At 49.7% G+C, this 18,911-nt stretch overlaps 1 protein-coding gene across 2 annotated transcripts in view; it reads right to left on the bottom strand.

Annotated features, from left to right (window-relative positions):
• The window catches only part of CCPG1 (cell cycle progression 1), a 436,684-nt gene that overhangs the window by 146,507 nt on the left and 271,266 nt on the right, over positions 1 to 18,911 (bottom strand). The gene's annotated exons all lie outside the window — the stretch shown is intronic.

Below are 18,911 nucleotides of genomic sequence, written 5' to 3'. Positions count from 1 at the left end.
GAGGAGGAGGAATCAGACAGGGAAACTGTCAGGGAGATGATTACAGAATGTCCCCTGGGGGTGGGTGCGATGTTTATCAGCCCCAAGGTAGCCTCACGGGAGGGCAGTAGTGTGTCATCAAGAGGGTTATCAGAAACCGAGTTAGCCGACAGGAGAGAGGAAAGACAGTTAAGGTGGGAGTTGGCCAAGCTGGAGATGGAAGGGAGGATAATGGAACATGAGTTCAAGTTACGAGAACTCGTCCTCAAGACCATTAACAATACTCCGGGGGGTGTCGAGTCCAAGGAAATTGCCAGGGAGCCCAGGCCCCATTTACCAAAGGACGTAGTCGCCAGTTATTCCGCTGGGGACGACATAGCCAAGTGGCTGGCATCCTATGAGGTCTCCTTAAGAGCCAATGGGATCCATGAGAAGCACTGGGGTGGTGGATTATACCGGTACATGCCTCCGACAGGAAGGGATGCCCTATTGGCCCTAGACCGGGAGGAACAGGTAGACTACTCCGCCATGAAGGTGGCGCTCATTAGGAAGTTTGGGTTGACCCCGGAGAAATACCGGCAAAGGTTTAGGGGTAGCCACAAGCTGAGCTCACAAAATTTGGTTGACTTCCTGGATTTTGCCAAGAAAGCCCTGGAAGGGTGGGTCCAAGGTAGTGAGGTGGAGGACTATCAAGGGTTGTATGACTTAATCCTCAAGGAGCATCTACTCGAGAAATGCCTTCCCGAGCTGAGGCTACACCTGGTAGACAGCAAACTTACTTGCCCCGTAAGCTTGCTGAGGAGGCGGACATTTGGGCAAGTACCCGAGTGTCCACGAAGGGGACTGGAGGAGATTCTCAGAAGTCCGGACAGGGCGCTCCCCTAAGGAAAAAGGGGGGAGATAACAAGAAACAGGAGTTCTCCAAAGGCCCCCAAAATAACTTTAAGGGGAAAAACACCTTTTCCAACTCTAAGGCTAACCCGCAGAAGAACCCTAACCCTGGCCAGAGTCAGCAGCCAAGGGTTGTCCATTGCTTTGAGTGCGGTGGTATTGGACATTACAAAGGAGACCCGAAATGCCCAAAGAGACCACCCCCTCCCGCTGGAGGAAAGGCCCCGGGAGTCGCTAGTGTAGCGCTCGGGGAGGAGATGCCCTTAAGTGAGGGAAGGGAGTGGGCGGGAGTCACCTTAGTGTCCCTGGGTGATCGGGAGATGGTTCCAAAGATCCAGGTGCCCTCGAATACTACCAAGTATGGGCAGTGGGTCACCATCAATGGCCATAGAGGGGAAGCTCTGAGAGATACAGGAGCCAGTATGACTATGGTAAGGAGTCAACTGGTGTCCTCGGAGCAGGTCGTTCCAGGCGTACTTCATCCAGCCGCACTGGCTGACGGCAGAATGGGCCACTATCCTGTGGCCGAGGTTCCCTTTGAGTGGGGAGGGGTTGCAGGTCCACTTCGAGTCGCCGTAAGCCCCGCCGTGCCAGTCGATTGTTTGCTGGGCAGTGATATGGAGCACAATGCTTGGAAGGAGGTGGAATACCGGACCCATTCGGAGATGCTGGGTACACCTGATTGGGCCTGTGTGAGTACCAGGTCGGCAACTGCTCGGGAGGAGAAGTCGCAGGGGTCGGAGTCTGGAACAATGGCCCACCCCGTAGCTGCTGATGAGGGAGCATGCCGAGGACAGGAGGAGCCTGCCTCGACGTCCGTGCCCCGTGAGACGGATAGGCCACCTACGGAGGTGGACCCGGAGTCCACGGAGGAGGACATGGTTCCGTTGGAGAACTTACCTATCCCCGCTGATTGGCGAGTGGAGGGAGGTCCGTCCAGGGAGGAACTGAGCAGGGGACAAAGGGAATGTCCCACCCTCAAGGGTCTGAGGCAACAGGCTGAAGCCCAAGCAGCGGGTAACGAGTCTGGGAACTATTGTATTTACTGGTAGGATGGCCTCCTCTGCAGTGAACCCAGGGCGCCAGTGCACGGATTGTCACGGGCCCTGGTAGTCCCACAGTGTTACCGAGCCTTCCTGTTAGAGTCGGCTCATGAGATTCCCTTGGCAGGACACTTGGGTCAGGACAAGACCTTTGCCAGGCTTGTCCCCCACTTTTATTGGCCTCGAATGAGGGTGGCGTCCGACGCATATTGTCGGTCGTGTGTGTCATGCCAAGCCAGTGGGAAAACAGGGACGAAGCTGAAGGCTCCCCTGGAACCACTTCCCGTCGTTGGCACCCCCTTTGAAAGGGTGGGCATCGACATTGCTGGGCCCTTAGATCCACCGACAACATCCGGTCACAGGTTTATCCTGGTACTGGTGGATCATGCCACAAGGTATCCAGAGGCAATTCCTCTGAGAACCATCACTGCACCGGTGGTGGCAAAGGCCCTGATGGGGATCTTTACCCGAGTGGGTTTCCCCAAGGAAGTTGTGTCTGATAGGGGGACCAACTTCATGTCAGCATACATGCGGGCAATGTGGAAGGAGTGTGGAGTGACCTACCGGTTCACCACTCCTTATCACCCACAGGCCAATGGCCTTGTGGAAAGGTTCAACAAGACGTTGAAGGGTATGATCAGAAGTCTACCCGAAAGCCTGCGGAGGAAATGGGACGTCCTCCTACCCTGCTTACTTTTTTCCTACAGGGAAGTGCCACAGAAGGGAGTGGGCTTTAGCCCCTTCCAGCTTCTGTATGGGCACCCTGTACGTGGACCTCTCAGCCTGGTGAGGGACTCATGGGAAAAGTCTCCCCGGAAATTTCCCCAGGACGTGGTGAGCTATATGCTGGCCTTCCGGAGCCAAATGGCTAAGTTGTGAAAGCAAGCTTCTGACAACTTGGAAGCCAGCCAGGCAGTGATGAAAGCGTGGTATGACCACAACGCTCACCCAGTGGAGCTGGAGCCTGGACAGAAGGTGTGGGTGATGGAACCGGGAGAGCTAAGCGCTCTTCAGGACCGTTGGACAGGCCCATATGAGGTATTGGAAAAGATGGGCAAGTCTACCTACCTGGTGGACGTCAAGACCCCACGGCATCCACGTCGGGTGCTGCATGCCAATCGCCTCAAGCCCCACTATGAGAGGCCCGAAGTCAGGTTGATCCTGGTGACTGATGGATCGGAGGAAGAGGACACTGAGCCTCTCCCCGACCTGTTGGCGTCTCAAGAAAAGGATGGGTCATTGGAGGGAGTGAAACTCTCACCATCCCTAACTCCGGAGCAGCAGGAGGAATGCCGCCAGGACCTGGGGTCATTCTCTCCTCTGTTCTCCCTTGTCCCGGGTAAGACCCATCTGTGTGTTCATGGCGTGGACACCGGCGACAGCCCACCTGTGAAGTCTAAGTCTTACCGGCTGTCGGACAAGGTGAAGGCCAGCATCCGAAGTGAAGTAGCTAAGATGCTGGAGCTCGGAGTTATTGAACCTTCAAATAGCCCTTGGTCTAGCCCGGTGGTTTTAGTTCCTAAAGCTGCACCACCTGGCACCACGCCAGAATTGCGATTCTGCGTGGACTATCGAGGACTTAATTCGATCACGAAGACCGATGCTCATCCGATCCCTCGGGCGGATGAACTAATTGACCGGTTGGGAGCTGCCCAATATCTGAGTACCATTGACCTCACAGCAGGGTACTGGCAGATTCCTATGACTGGTGGAGCGAGGGAAAGGTCAGCCTTCTCCACACCTGATGGACACTACCAGTTCTGTGTGATGCCCTTTGGGCTCAAGAACGCTCCTGCAACCTTCCAGCGGCTGGTGAACATGATCCTCACTGGGAAGGAATCCTTCTCTGCTGCTTACCTTGACGACATTGCTGTCTTCAGTAGCAGTTGGGAGGATCACTTGCAGCACCTGCAAGACGTTCTCCAGGCCCTGGAACAAGCTGGTCTGACGATCAAGGCCAGCAAGTGTCAGATTGGGCAGGGGTCGGTGGTGTACTAAGGTCACTTGGTGGGCCGGTGTACGGTGCAACCCCTTCAGGCAAAGATTGAGGCAATCGTGGCCTGGGAACCCCCCAAGACCCAGACTGAGGTCCGAGCCTTCCTGGGCCTCACAGGTTACTACAGACGCTTCGTGAAGGGGTATGGCACTATCGTGGCTCCCCTTACTGAACTCACGGCCAAGAAGCAACCCAGGAGAGTCATCTGGACCGAGGCTTGCCAACGAGCCTTCGACACTCTGAAACAGGCATTGTGCAACGCTCCAGTTTTGAAGGCTCCAGACTTCTCGAAGGAATTCATTGTCCAGACAGATGCATCCGACATTGGCATTGGGGCGGTGCTATCGCAACTCAATGAAGAGGGTCTTGATCAGCCCGTGATCTTCCTGTCACGGAGACTACTTCCCCGGGAACAGAGATGGAGTACCATTGAGCGGGAAGCCTTTGCGGTGGTCTGGGCACTGAAGAAGCTGCGACCATACCCGTTTGGTTCGCACTTCCTGGTTCAGACAGACCACCGACCCCTTCGTTGGCTCATGCAGATGAAGGGGGAAAACCCAAAACTGTTGAGGTGGTCTATCTCCCTACAGGGAATGGACTTTCGGGTGGAACATCGGCCCGGAGCTGACCACGCCAATGCTGACGGTCTCTCCAGGTATTTCCGCCTTAGTGTTGAGGACTCCCAAGGGGTTGGGTAGCTCTCCCCACTTTCAGCTGGGGGGGGACGCGTGTTAGACCTGTCTGCTTCTGAGAGTCCCCTCACACCATGATTTATTTTGTTCCCCCGTGCCTCCTAAAATTTGTCGCTTTTTATTTGTCTACCAGGACCTTTTTGTGTGTTGTCCCATGGGGCTAGATGCTCCTTGACGCTCAGTTGCTCACCAAGTTCCTGGCACCTATGTACAAGGCGCCTGACGGAACCGGTGGCATTACACACTGAGGTTGTCAACCCTAAAATGGTGGACACCATTGTCCCCTATGAGAGTGACTCCCATTGGAGTCCTTCTGACCTCTGACCCTTTGGAGGTTTTGGCGCACTCTGTGTAACCTGCAAACCTGACAGGAATCCCCTCAGAAGTTACAAGTACACAAAATGGCTGCCTTAGGAAGCCCAGTATGGTGGCTCCTAATGACCAAAAAGACACCTTGGAAGGGCCATGTCATTGACACAGCCAGGGAAGGTTCTAGAACCTTCTGGCTCGTGCTGGCACCCCAGGGCACTGGCTATAAAAGGCCCAGTCCCTGGCGGCCACGATGAGAAAAAGTGGAGAAGAGAAGAAACATAGAAGAGGACTTGACACCAGATTGACACCTGCCCTGTTCCCCCCCCCCTGAGGCAGCTGATAGCGCAGGCCGAAGTACAGCCGAGGTTGTTGGCGTGGACCCTGACTGGCGTTCCAGTCAGAAGCGCGAGCAGTGACCTCTCGCCTTCAGCGCCTGGCCAGCGAGTGCCCAATTGCCCCTCAGAGACTTTGGCCATAGTTAGAGCCTCCCCGCCTCCCCCAGTGGTGAGATCGCGACTGCGACCCTTGACAGGGCCCCTTCAAGTTAAATGCCTCCTGGCGGGCGTTCGGACGTCTCCGAACCCACCGCCGTCGAAGCGCTGATCGTGGACAGAAGGTGAGGTGCTGCGCTGGGGCGGGGAAAGGCTGGCCTTCATTTGGGCGAGAGTACCGTCTCTGCCCTACCCGAGTGACTTGGGGACTGTTGTTGTGGGCGGCAGCCCCCCCGTGAGTGAGATCGGAGGGAGGATCACGGAGCCCCTGGAACCCCCCTTCGCCCTTGGGAGAAGGGCCATACTGACTGGAGCGCTTACTGGCGCAGCTAAAGTGAGGTGGGACCGTCTCTTCCCCTGAAGTTGCCGCATTGTTCCGGGACTGAGGTGCGGCTCCAATTTTGAACTGTGCGCGCAGGTAGTTTGACCCCTCCGGCAGCCCGTTCGACGGTCTGAGGACTTGTGAACTGAAGCCGCCTTCGGAGACCCCGCCTGCGTTGACAGAAGCGCACAGACTCCTCCGGCCGCAGTAGTATTAAACCGGCTGGCCGCGGAGTGTAATTGCCGTAGTCATTGTATGTCTTTATCTTCCAGATACACGCGCAATATGCTTTAAGTGCAACTAAAGGATTATCACAAGTATCTTGTGCCCAGAGAGCCCGAACCCGTGAACACTTCAAAAACTGTAAGAGCGTGCATTCCGCATTAAATGGCAATCTAAATGTGTTTACCCTGAAAGTGATTAATTGGTGGCAGCGATACCAGTATGACCCTGAGATATTTATGTGAAACGATCGGTATCTAACTTGCTATGCAACTGTGATGTTTTGCTGATATTTATTCCAGTCATTGCTGATATTTATTCCAAATGTATTGAATCCTGATATTTATCCAGTATATTTATTTATTAGAGTCCAACCATTTATTCCTACGCAACCAGTACACAGCTAATCAAACCCATGTAAGAAAGGTGAATGTGATTAACTAATTAAACTTCTTCCAACCCAGAGAACTTTTACATAAACGAAACGTATTTTTCTATAACAGTGGTGTGGTGTCCTTCTTTTTATGTGGTGTGCAGGGAGTTATTATTTGGTCATAGCCGGCTTAACACAACAGCCTTCTACCGCCTTGTCACTCGAGCCAAGCTACCCCCCTTTGTGCTGGGCTTGCCCATCGTAGGTCCAACAACAGGTAAGTAACTTTTGTTCTTCTCCAGTATTGGGGAATCTTTCATAGATTCACAAGCCAAAATCAGAGTAGAGAGCAATAACTCCATAACAATACTAGTGATATTATCATCACAAACCTAAGCATATGCATATCACAGGCCAAAGGCATTATGTAATCACAAATATATACACATATATAGATATATACATATCTACGATATATATATATACATACATACATACATACATACACCAACAATCATAGAATATCTGTATGTCAGAAAATAGCAAGAGGAGGAGGGAAGAACAGAGGCTCACCTTATTTAAAAAGATTACGGAGAACCGCCTGTCCCACAGATGTGTCGGCATCGCTGGCAGCTTCCAAACAGTAGTGCTTGGTAAAGGTGTGCCTGCTGGACCATGTAGCAGCTCTGCAGATTTGATGACTAGGCACACCAGCAAAAAGAGCGGTAGAGGAAGCGATTGCTCTAGTAGGATGTGCTTTCGGAGTTGTCTGTAGAGGTCTGCCTGCATGCTGATGACAAACGAATTGCTGCAGAAATCCAATGAGCAATGGACTGTTTGGATATTGGGTGTCCTGTACATATCTTTCCATAAGCTACAAATAGCTGATCAGAATTCCGTATTGAAGATGTCCTCTGTAAATAGAATTTGAGACACCCTTTGACATCAAGAGTATGTAAAGCCCTTTCCGCAGGTGATTGAGGATTAGGAAAGAAAGTTTTCGAAATGATTGGTTAGTTGAGTCCGAAGGTACTTTAGGCATAAAAGTGGGGTTTGTGCGTAGCACTACCGAATCTCTGGTGAATTGAAGGTAAGGCGGTTTTATAGTGAAGGCTTGAATGTCACTGACCCGCAGATGTGAGGGCTAATAGTAGAGAGACTTTCCATGAGAGAAATTTTAAATCTGCTATATGAATAGGTTCAAAAGAATGGGGCATGAGTTGTGAGAGCACAACGTTCAGATGCCAGGATGGAGGTGGGCGGCGAATGGGAGAAAACATGCGAAACAATCCCTTGAAGAACTGCTGAATGATCCTAGAAGAGTAAAGAGAGTTGGAACCATCCTGTCGGAATCTGGAGATAGCCGCTAAAAATACCTTAAGGGTAGAATGCGAAAGGCCAGATCTTGCCAAATGCAAAAAGAAAGGCAAAATGTGTTCCGGTTTTGAATGAATTGGATGAACGTTGGCGTCATGGCACCAAATGCAAAATCGTTTTCATTTAAGCCGGTATGTCTTGATTGTGGAGGGCGCTCTAGCATTGGTCAAGACTTCCCTACAGTCCGACGGAATATCTAAGTGAGCGAATACAAAGTGCTCAGGCGCCAGGCCGCTAAGTGCAGGGATGCAGGATCCGGGTGGCAGATCTGCCCGTTCTGAATGGATAGAAGGTTCGGTATTGGTCACAACTGAATGGGATCGCATTCGGAGAGAAGGTGGAGTTCGGTGAACCAGAACTGGTGAGGCCACCTGGGAGCTATGAGTATTAGGCAACAAGGCTCCTTCTTTATTTTCCGGAGAACCCTGGGAACCAACGGTATCAGTGGAAAAGCGTAGGCATAAATCCGCAACCAGTTTTATCAAAAAAGCATTCCCGTACGATCCCTTGTGGGGAAGCCAACTTGCGAAGAATGGGCATTTGCTGTTCAGACTGGTTGCGAACAAATCCAGATCGGGCCGACCCCACTCCTGAAAAATACGATTCAAGGTTGATTGATGGAGCTCCCACTCGTGATTGGAAGTTGTCGATCGGCTGAGGGAATCCGTGAGAATGTTGGAAACTCCCGGGACATGGATTGCTGTCAGACTTATCAGATGTTTGATCGCCCAATCCCAAATCTCCTGGGCTTGCTGAGACAATAGTGCGGATCTTGTCCCTCCTTGTTTGTTTAAGTAGTGCATACTTGTTGTGTTGTCCGTCTGGATCCACACTGATGCTCCGAGAATGATGGTGCGAAAAGATTTTAGGGCTAGGAAGATCGCCAGCAATTCCAAGAGGTTGATATGCCAAGTTCGTTACTGAGCATCCCATCTTCCGCTTACAGTCAGTCCTTGCGGGTGAGCTCCCCCCCCCCCCCCATCCTTCTAGGGAGGCGTCCGTGGTGATGACGAAGCTTGGAGCTTCTATTAGGAAGGAGCAGCCTGCTGCTACATTTTTCTTGTAAGTCCACCATCGGAGAGCGTCCCTTATTTGAGGAGTGATGTGGATGAGATCGTCGAAGGATCCCGAAACTTGAGGCCACTGTTTTTTGAGTTCCTCTTGCAGAGGTCTCATTCTGAGATGGCAGTTGGGGACCAGAGGAATGCAGGATGAAAGCATCCCCAGAAGGGACTTGAACTGCCGGTCTGAAACGTACTCTTTTGATCGCAGTAGCTGGGCAAGTTTGCAAAGTTTCAGTTGCCTTTCGTTTGAGACAGAGGCTTGTGTTCGCAAAGTGTCTATGGTGGCTCCCAAGAACGTTCTGTTTTGCAATGGGACGAGGTGAGACTTATCGAAATTGATGGAGAGGCCCAGAGATTGGAAAAGAGATAGACATCTCTGAGTATGGACGTTTGCGATGTTGAAAGAATTCACCTTGATAAGGCCGTCGTCCAAATAAGGACAAATTTTAATTCCCTCCAGCCGAAGGTGTGCAGCCACCGATGCTAAAACCTTGGTAAAGACCTGGGGTGCGGAATGTAGTCTGAAAGGGAGGACTTTGAACTGAAAGTCCCTGCCAGCCACTCTGAACCTCAAGAACTTTCTGTGTCTGGGTAGAATTGGTACATGAAAATAAGCGTCTTGAAGGTCGAGGGTGGTCATATGATCCCCCGCAGTGAGGACTTGAAGGATTTCTTGCAGAGTTAGCATCCGGAAGGATAATTTTTGGAGATATTTGTTGAGGAGCGAAGATCTAGGATGGGACACCATTCTCCCGATTTCTTCTTTATCAGAAAAAATCTGGATTAAAAGCCGGTTCCTCTTTGCAATCGAGGGACTACTTCGATCGCTCCTTTTCGCAGCATCAAATTTATTTGGGCAAAAAGCTCTGAGAGGTGAGCTGGAGGTGGTCCTTTGGGAGGAGAATTCGGAGGAAGTTTTACAAATTCTAGAACGCGGCCTCTGGCTACAATGTCCAAGACCCATTTGTCTGTTGTTATCTTCGACCAGTTTGAGTAGTAACGGAGATTCTTCCTCCAACGTTTAACGGGGCAAGCGGTAGAGCAGGTGGCAGTTGTCACTGCTTCTTGGACGTATCACGTCCGTGGTAGGTAGACTTCCTTCTATTTTGCGAGTAGGAGGTAGATGGTTGCTGTCTGAATGATTGTTGGCCCTGGGAAGAGTAACGTTGTTTACTTTGATAGGACTGATATTGTCTTCGCTGATTATATCCTCCTCGATTAGAAAAGGATTGGCGGCCTCTCGCCCCCCAAAATGGCGGTTTACCAAACTGAAGCGTTCCGAGAGATCTTGCTGTCTCGGTATCCTTTTTAATGGCCTGTAGGGCCTCATCAACATGCGGCCCAAAAAGAGACTCGCCATCAAAAGGCATATCAATTATTTTAGCCTGAACTTCCGGGCAAAATTATGTTGATTTTAACCAGCTCTGCCTCCGCAGGACTGCGGCACCTGCCAGTTGCCGAAAACCTGTAGATGCAACATCCACCGATGAATCAATAATCTCAGCAGAGATTCGTTCCCCTTCCTGGGGGATCTTAAGCGCCTCTGACTTAGAGGGCTCAGGCAACAGGTCGCTCCTGAGGCTTGAGCCGGGAGTAGTAGACTTAGCATCGTTAACCTTGCCTCTCAGTATTTTAAATCAGTTGCAGATTAAGACGAGCTTTTAGCACTAGTTGTAATATTTTTAATCTGTATTTGTTCGTATCTCTTGCGGCCTGCACATTTGCACATTTGCACATTGCTCCTTCATCTATTGCCTATTTGCACTTTTTTAAACATTTTAATCATAACTTGGCAGCACTGGTCGCGCTTCCTACCTGGCTCCTGCCGCCTTCCCGCGTTCCCCAGCTCCTGGCAGGCTCCTCCCACGGACCAGGCTGGTGGAAACGGCGGCCATCTTGGGCAGGCAGGGGCAGGTCAAGCGGTCCAGTTGTTAATTTCGAGACCTATATCTGGGGCACTGGCGCGACCGCGCATTGTCCACGCTCCTGAGGCTTGAGCCGGGAGTAGTAGACTTAGCATCGTTAACCTTGCCTCTCAGTATTTTAAATCAGTTGCGGATTAAGACGAGCTTTTAGCACTAGTTGTAATATTTTTAACCTGTATTTGTTCGTATCTCTTGCGGCCTGCACATTTGCACATTGCTCCTTCATCTATTGCCTATTTGCACTTTTTTAAACATTTTAATCATAACTTGGCAGCACTGGTCGCGCTTCCTACCTGGCTCCTGCCGCCTTCCCGCGTTGCCCAGCTCCTGGCAGGCTCCTCCCACGGACCAGGCTGGTGGAAACGGCGGCCATCTTAGGCAGGCAGGGGCAGGTCAAGCGGTCCAGTTGTTAATTTCGAGACCTATATCTGGGGCACTGGCGCGACCGCGCAGCGGACGCGCGCAGCGGACGCGCCTAAGGCAAGCCCGTCTGCGCCCGTCCGCGCCCGGCCCGCGCCCAGCGTACCCCCCCCCTGCTCAACTTTTCTCAGTCCTCCAAAAGCGCCTCGTGTACTCAAGAGCCTCCTTAATGGAGCTCAACTTGAGGGAATGTAACGCCAGGTGCAATCGTATACCGGCAGATTCGCTGCTGGCTTGGCCCCCGGCCCCTGCTCTAACTGCGCCTGCCCTCTACCCCTGATCCGCTCGCAAGGCATTAAATTCACGGCTACAGAGGGTCTCTCCACCATTAGGGACGCAGAGGTTTTCTCTTGCATTCTTCTTAATGCTAGATCTCTGGTAAAACATAGTATGGAATGCTCTCAGCTGCTGTTGGATCTACAAATTAAAATTGCTTTTATTACCGAGACTTGGACGGACGAGGCGTCCGGACCAGACTTAGTCCAAGCTACCCCCCCGGGCTATTACTGTGAGGTGCTTCATAGAGCCAACAAAAAAGGGGGTGGCATTGCAATTCTATATCATAGTTCCATACAGGGCACTTTTAAAGCACGAGCAATGACAGCATGTGAAGCAATTTCCTTTAACCTGAGGCTTACGAACCATTTCTCCTGCAAAGGTACCCTCATCTACAGACCTCCGGGCCCTAAACCTTCGTTTCTATCTTCCTTGGGTACTCTTCTCGAGGAGGTATTGCTGGAGAAGTCTTATACTATACTAGGGGACTTTAATTTTTATCTTGAGAGACCAGAGGATCCTGATACAGCTCGACTCCTTAATATTATGGAAACCGCCGAGCTGACGCAACAGGTGACGGGTCCTTCCCATCGGGCGGGACATACACTTGACGGGATTTTCTCCAATACATCAGAACTAGTATTTACAGCTTTGTTACCGCTGGCCTGGTCTGACCATGCGGGTGTCAGGTTTAACATTGCACCAACTCCCCACCCATTTAAGGGGCGCCCCCCAATTCTGCCCAAAACTGTTAGAGCCTGGAACAGGGTAGAAGCAGAGACCCTATCTAGGGTACTCTCCACCTCACTTACTCCCACCTCCAGTAACACGGAGGAAGCAGCTCTGTCCTACACAAACTGGCTTTCTCAGGCCTGTGTAAAGCTGGCGCCACCAAAACTAGCGGTTTTTAACAGAATTATGCCTTCAGCGCCATGGTATACGTCCGAATTGAAATCACAAAAATGCGTATGCAAGAGATCAGAACGCAACTGGAGGAAGACATATGCGGAGGAAGAAAGACATGCTTATCTGGTTAACCTGGCTACATACAAACGTATGCTAAGGGAAACTAAACAGAAGCACTTTGCCGCTCAGTTTGCAGCAGCGAAAAATCCCACGAAAGAGATCTTCGCCACTATTAATAAAATGTTGCGTGTGGAACCAGCTACAGTACCGGCCAGCACTGAGTTATGTGAAAAGTTAGCTCTGTTCTTTCAGAACAAAGTGAATACCATCTTCACTAGTCTCAGTCGCCCCATTCATAGCGACCAGGATGGCGGGAATAAGCCTAGCGAACCTCACCCATCGTTTGTCCTCAAGGAATTCACACATCTGACCCCCCAGGACACTTTGGAGTTGATGGTTAAAATCAAATCCGGATCCCCTCTGGACCCCTGCCCACTCAAAATCATTAAACTGGCACCAGTACCAATTGCAAAACATCTTACAGCAATCTTCAACGGCATGTTTGATGAAGGGGTATTCCCAGGAGTTTGGAAAAAGGCGTCAATTCTCCCTCTGTTAAAAAAAACTAATCTGGACCCTTCTGATCCGAATAACTTTCGACCCATTTCGCGCCTTCCATTCCCGGCCAAACTAGTGGAAAGGGTGCTGAACCGTCAACTTACCACCTTTGTGAAGAACATCTCACTTCTGGATCCTTCGCAGCACGGTTTCCGAGAGGGTCATAGCACCGAATCCGCACTGTTAGAGGCTACAGATCAGATTAGGTTCACAGTGGATCGGGGGGAAAGGCAGCATTGATCCTTTTAGATCTATCCGCTGCTTTCGACACGGTCCACCATGGCCTATTAATGGAACAATTAAGAAACTGCGGAATCCAGCAGAAGGCATGGGACCTATTGAACTCCTTCCTTTCCAATCGGAGTCAAACAGTGTCGTTGGAAAACTGTGCTTCCCAACCATTCTCGCTGCCATGTGGGGTCCCGCAGGGATCATCACTGAGTCCCACACTGTTTAATATATATGTTTCCTCCCTGGCGCCTATCATCAGAAATCATGGTTTTAGCGTAACCTCCTATGCGGATGATACGCAAATTGTTGTGTCTCTTCTACCTGGTAAAGAACTTGGGTTGGACCAAAACTTTCAGTCCTGCATGTCAGAGGTAGCTTGTTGGATGGCAAACAATTGCCTCAGGTTGAACTCCAACAAGACCGAGGTGATGCTATTTGGGAATAACCCTAATTTTTGGACCCCTACATGGTGGCCGCAGGAACTGGGTGCTCTTCCCACCCCGGTTAATCATGTCAGGAACCTTGGAATGGTATTGGATACTAAATTATCCATGACATTACAGGTCAATTCGGTAGCCTCCAAATCTAGCTACATCCTGAGAATGTTGAGGAAGATTCTATTCCTGCTGCCTCAGGAGCATCAACAGACTGTGGTAAGGGCACTGATAACCTCAAGACTAGATTACTGTAACAGTCTATACCTCAACATCCAGGAAGACTTACTATACAGACTACAGCTGTTACAGAATGCCGCGGCTAGACTCCTAAAAGGCCTCTCTAAAACTGCCCATATCTCTAAGGCCATTCAGGACCTACACTGCCTCCCTATTAAGAGCAGAGTCCAGTTTAAGTCATTATGTCTGGTTTTTAAGGCGCTACACGGAGTGGGCTCAGACTTCCTGATCAATAGGCTCAGGAGGTATATACCTGCCCGGCAGCTTCGATCATCCGATGCTAATTTGGTCAAGGTCCCCCCAACAAAGAAAGTTAAATGGGGTGGCCGCAGTTTTTCATATGGTGCGGCAAGGCTGTGGAATGGTCTGCCTCCTCATATGCGCGCCATGGAAAATCTATTACAATTCAGGAAAGCATTGAAGACCTGGCTATTTGTCAAATAATTCTGGAGTAAGCCTAATTTGGAGCAGTGGACAGCGCCAGGACACCTCTTTTGGTAATCACGCGCTATATAAATCACGTAAATAAATAAATAAATAAATAAATGTCCGACCACATTGGTCTATCATATCCTAAGATAGCCAGTGAGTTCGCTGCACGAACTGTCGTCGCTGCAATAGTGGACACCTTCTTTCCAATAGCGTACAGACGTCTTCCATCCCGATCCGGAGGAGCAGACCGTGCAGAGGAGGGATTCCGTGCTCGTCGTTGAGCTGCTTGGGCGATAACTGAATCTGCCTTTGGTTGGTCTATCAAGCATGCAGGCGAATTGTCCGGCGCCTTGTATTTTCTATCAAGGCGGGGCAGGAACGCAGGAACAAAAGCCGGAGATTTCATAACTTTTAATCCTCCTACCAAATGAAATCAATAATCAGAATAATCATAAAGGAAACAATCATCCTCTTTTGTTTCCATAGGAAGTAGAAAACGCTGTGTAGCCCTCTCCATAAGAAGGTGAAAACCTCCAATGTCTACAGGAGGGGAGTCGACAGGAGCAGGAGTTGAAGGCGACGGAGTATGAATTTGGTAATCATCCCATTCCGTGAGACGTGATCTGTCATCCAAATTTCCTTCCTCTATATCGTCATCCTGAGAGTGATGCGAAATTACAGGAGAATGTGGCCTGGGCGACCTTAAAGCTGATGAAGATTGAGGCACAGGTGTGGGCGGTATAGAAGAAGCCGATTGATTCAGATGGAGGGAAACGGCAATAGTAATCGTCCAACATGTACTGCAGATTGTTTCCTGTTAGAATGTCTTCTTCAAAGAAATCTCTCTTTCGACCTTGTGAATCTTGTGGGTCTGGCTTCCCACAAGATTCACAAGGTCGAAAGAGAGATTTCTTTGAAGAAGACATTCTAACAGGAAAAGTTTCCAAAGAAAACTGAGAAGACCTGAGCAGAGCTCAGGGAGACTCTCTTCACATGACGTGCGGTAGAAAATCTGAGAGCCTGAGCCTCTGAGGAGAACATTCTGGGTGGTGCTGTCGCCTGATTGGCTGTAGTTTGGACCATATATAATGACTTGGACGAGTCATGAAAGTGGAGGAATTTTTCCTTTTGATTTCTGGCTACTTTACTTCCTGGTTCTAGGTTACCCATGATATGGTTTCTATATGCATATATATTGCTATTTTTATGTACTGTGGGACTCCCACTCCGACGTCGGGGAATGATTCAGTCATGTGAATCTATGAAAGATACCCCAATACTGGAGAAGTCGAGTGTACCGTCTCTACGCTGCATCTCCTTGTGACAAGCCCTTCGGTCACGTAAGGTTTTCTTGGACCAAAACAATCATATGACTTCGGAGTCTTCTTCCCTGTTATCGGGAGACAAGCACACATTGCAGACCTGGTGAAGGTCAGTCACAAGTACTCCTTGTGAGACCTCGGGCAGAAACAGAATGGTGCCCGTTCCATCAGCAGGGCATTCAAAGGCGAGGCCAAAGTGATAGAAAGATAGGCCCATAAGGACAAAGCCCAAAAGCCACAGTTGGAGCGCGGTAGTTCAACAGTCGATAGGTTTACAAATTTCGATACACAAAGATGGGAACACGTTCAACAACAATACTGACAAGGGTAAAGGTGCATTACGAACCGAAAGGAGTCTGAAATGGACTCGAACCAGTGCCCAGTAATACACATCCAAATACGACCGTGGAAAGAAAACAATCTAAAAATGGAGTTGCTGCCCAAGCGCATTATCACCAAGAGGAGGAGTCACTTTACCTCGTGACTCAAAAGACTTCTTCGAAGAAAAACAACTTACAGACATCAGGACCCAACATGAGATGGCAGGAGTATGCAAAGCATATATATCGACAGCCACACACGCCTCAAACATATTTTTTAAAAGTGTGATTTTAAGATCCGAAACTATTCTGGCATATGAATACACTAAAATAGATAAAACTGAATTAGAGGTTAGGGTAAAATAGTGGCTTGCTCTGTAGTGCACTGATGGCATGCAGTCAGGCAATTTGTGTTTGGCAGCTACTTTGAACAGGTGAACCTGAAAAGCACATCAGTGTCATGTTTGCGCTTTAGTCTGAGAAGGTTTTCCATGCTGAATTCTAGTTGGTAGGTTTAAGTACGTACATTTGAACCATGGACTGTATGAATGCAGTTTGCTTTCACACAGAAGAACATTTAAAGGCCTGCAAGAGATGCAGGGTATATGATGACACTGAAGTGTTAAGGCTGGTGCTGAATGAAAGCTGCATGTGGTAGGTCCAGAAAATGTCTGAGGAGAAAGGCTGAACAAAAGGAGGGAGACTTTTTCCTTCATGTCCTGAAGAACAAATTTGGGGACCGTCTTATACTTACCAGAAGATGAGGCCCTACCTCTATTGTGCTGCACTCACAAAAGGTATGCAACATACTTTGCATTCACATCAGCACAAACAGATTTCTGCACTTAAAGGCGTATCACTGACCCTGCAATCACAGAGGGATAACACTCACTCTGTAGACATAATCCACATACTCTGCACTCCTATACCGCACACTCTACACCCATGCACCACTCACTCACTTCTCAACCAGACATCACTCTCCCACCTCACCCTGCATTTACAGACCACTAAAACACTTACCCTGACCACTAACCCACCTATCAACCTCCACTCAGACTCCTCACCCTGCACACTCACACTTCACTCGTGCCCTACTTACTGTGCACATTCACACCTCTCAATTGCAGTCCGACATTGCTAATGCTGCACTTGCCTACCTCTGGCCAGGAACTCACCTGCCTATTCTTATACCTTTCACCCTACACTCTGACTCCTCATCCTACATTCAGACACCGCTCATCCAGCACTGATATTGCTCACCCAACACTTATGCACCACTCATCCTGTACACTGAAAGCACCCACTCTGCAATGTTTTGTTTTCCTCAGAGGGATTGAAATGGGAGGCTACTAAACGCAAATGGGAACTGAAAAGTCGCTAAGAGCAGCGTTCCTGAATATTGGAGCCCAATGGCAGAAGAAAACAATCTGAGGTGGAGCCAGTGTGCTGATGCATTGTGGACCAAGGGAAGAGTCAAAACAAGTCTTGCGACTCCAACATCTTCAACACTAGATGGTAGGAGTATGCAGACCATTTGTATCAACAGCCACACATGCTACTAACCTATATATCAGAAGTACAGTTTAGTGCTAGGAACCCTAAGTTCAAACTTATCAATGCAGGCTAAACCCCATTTTTTTTTTTTTTTATTCTTTTTATTGGCATTTATTATTACAGTTGTTACATATATGTATTTGTCCGCATTAACATGGTACATGTGTATCCAATCAGCTAGTATCATTTTAGGCATTTACAATTACTTCAAGTTCATGTAGATGCTGTATGCACTGTAGCAGGTGTTTGCCAAGTAAAGAAAAACCGGGGAGGGGGGGCTGGGGGAATCAAACTAGGGGTCGTCATGGAGTTTTAGGTGGTACAGCCAGACTAGGGCACGCATGGTCCCCCAAGTATCTGAGTGTCGGCACAGTTGTATCTCACTATGGAGAATATGGGCGTGCAGGCGGGCACGCAGAATAGGTGAATGGTTCGGTGTGGTGGGGGCGAGAGACCAGCAGGCCCCAGGTAGGTGTGAATTATTAGGAGGGGGCTCCGGCTGTGTGGGCTTGCACAGTAGACAGCTGTGTGGCGTCGGGGGTTGTCGTGCTCGTGATCGAGTCGTCCTGGGACTGAGACTGTTTGAATTGGTGTAGCAGGAGCGCCCATTCCAGGGAAATTGGGGTTTTTCGTATGCCTTTCGCTTCCTCCTCCCGTAGGGCATCCTCCTCGGCTGCAGCCCATTTGAGCACCGCCCCGCCCATGCTGCAATCGGGGGGCCTGAAGGGGAGCGCCAATGCATAGCTATGCATCGTTTAGCCAGTAGGTGAGCTAAGGAGACAAAACGTATGGGCAATTTATGACGTTTCCTCCGACCGATTATACCCAATGCACAACACTCCCATGTGGCCAGATGGGGAAGTCCGGTAAGATCGCGGCGTGTTGTGTGGATAGATGACCAGTAGGCCTGGATACCCGGACAGGCCCAAAACATATGGTGGAAATCCGCGCCCTGCGCCTGACAGCGGGGGCAAAGGAAAGTTGTATCAGGATAAAAACGCTGCAGGCGTGCTGGTGTCAAGTAGGCCCTATGCAGAATGTAAAATTGTATATTCTTGAAACGGGCATTCCTAGACACTTTTTGGGGGAATTAGAGTGCCCTCTCCCACTCATTGTCGTGGAATGCCAGTCCTACCTCTTCCTCCCAGAGAGTCCGAAGGGGTTCTAGTAGGGCTAAACCCCATTTAAGCACCACCTGTTCAAGCAATAAGAGCTCTCCAAACAGCTCTGTGTTGGAGCAACCCAGGGTTGACTGGCAGCACCAAGACTATTGGAGTTTAATAAGACTTTCCCATTGATCATATCTGCTATTACAACACAGAGCCTCTAGAATTAACGTAAAGCCACTTGAGTGTTTTCTTGTACCCAGAGTAACCATGAAAAGACAGAAACACTATCAAAATGAGTCACTAAGGAAAGCAGAGAAAAGTGAAATGGGTTGAGCAGTAAGTCATGCCTTCTCAGAATA

This window comes from Triturus cristatus, chromosome 3_1 (assembly GCF_964204655.1).
Source record: "Triturus cristatus chromosome 3_1, aTriCri1.1, whole genome shotgun sequence".
Lineage (NCBI taxonomy): Eukaryota > Metazoa > Chordata > Amphibia > Caudata > Salamandridae > Triturus > Triturus cristatus.
The sequence above is the reverse complement of the archived record's forward strand: the minus strand, read 5'-3'. Positions and strand labels throughout refer to the sequence as shown.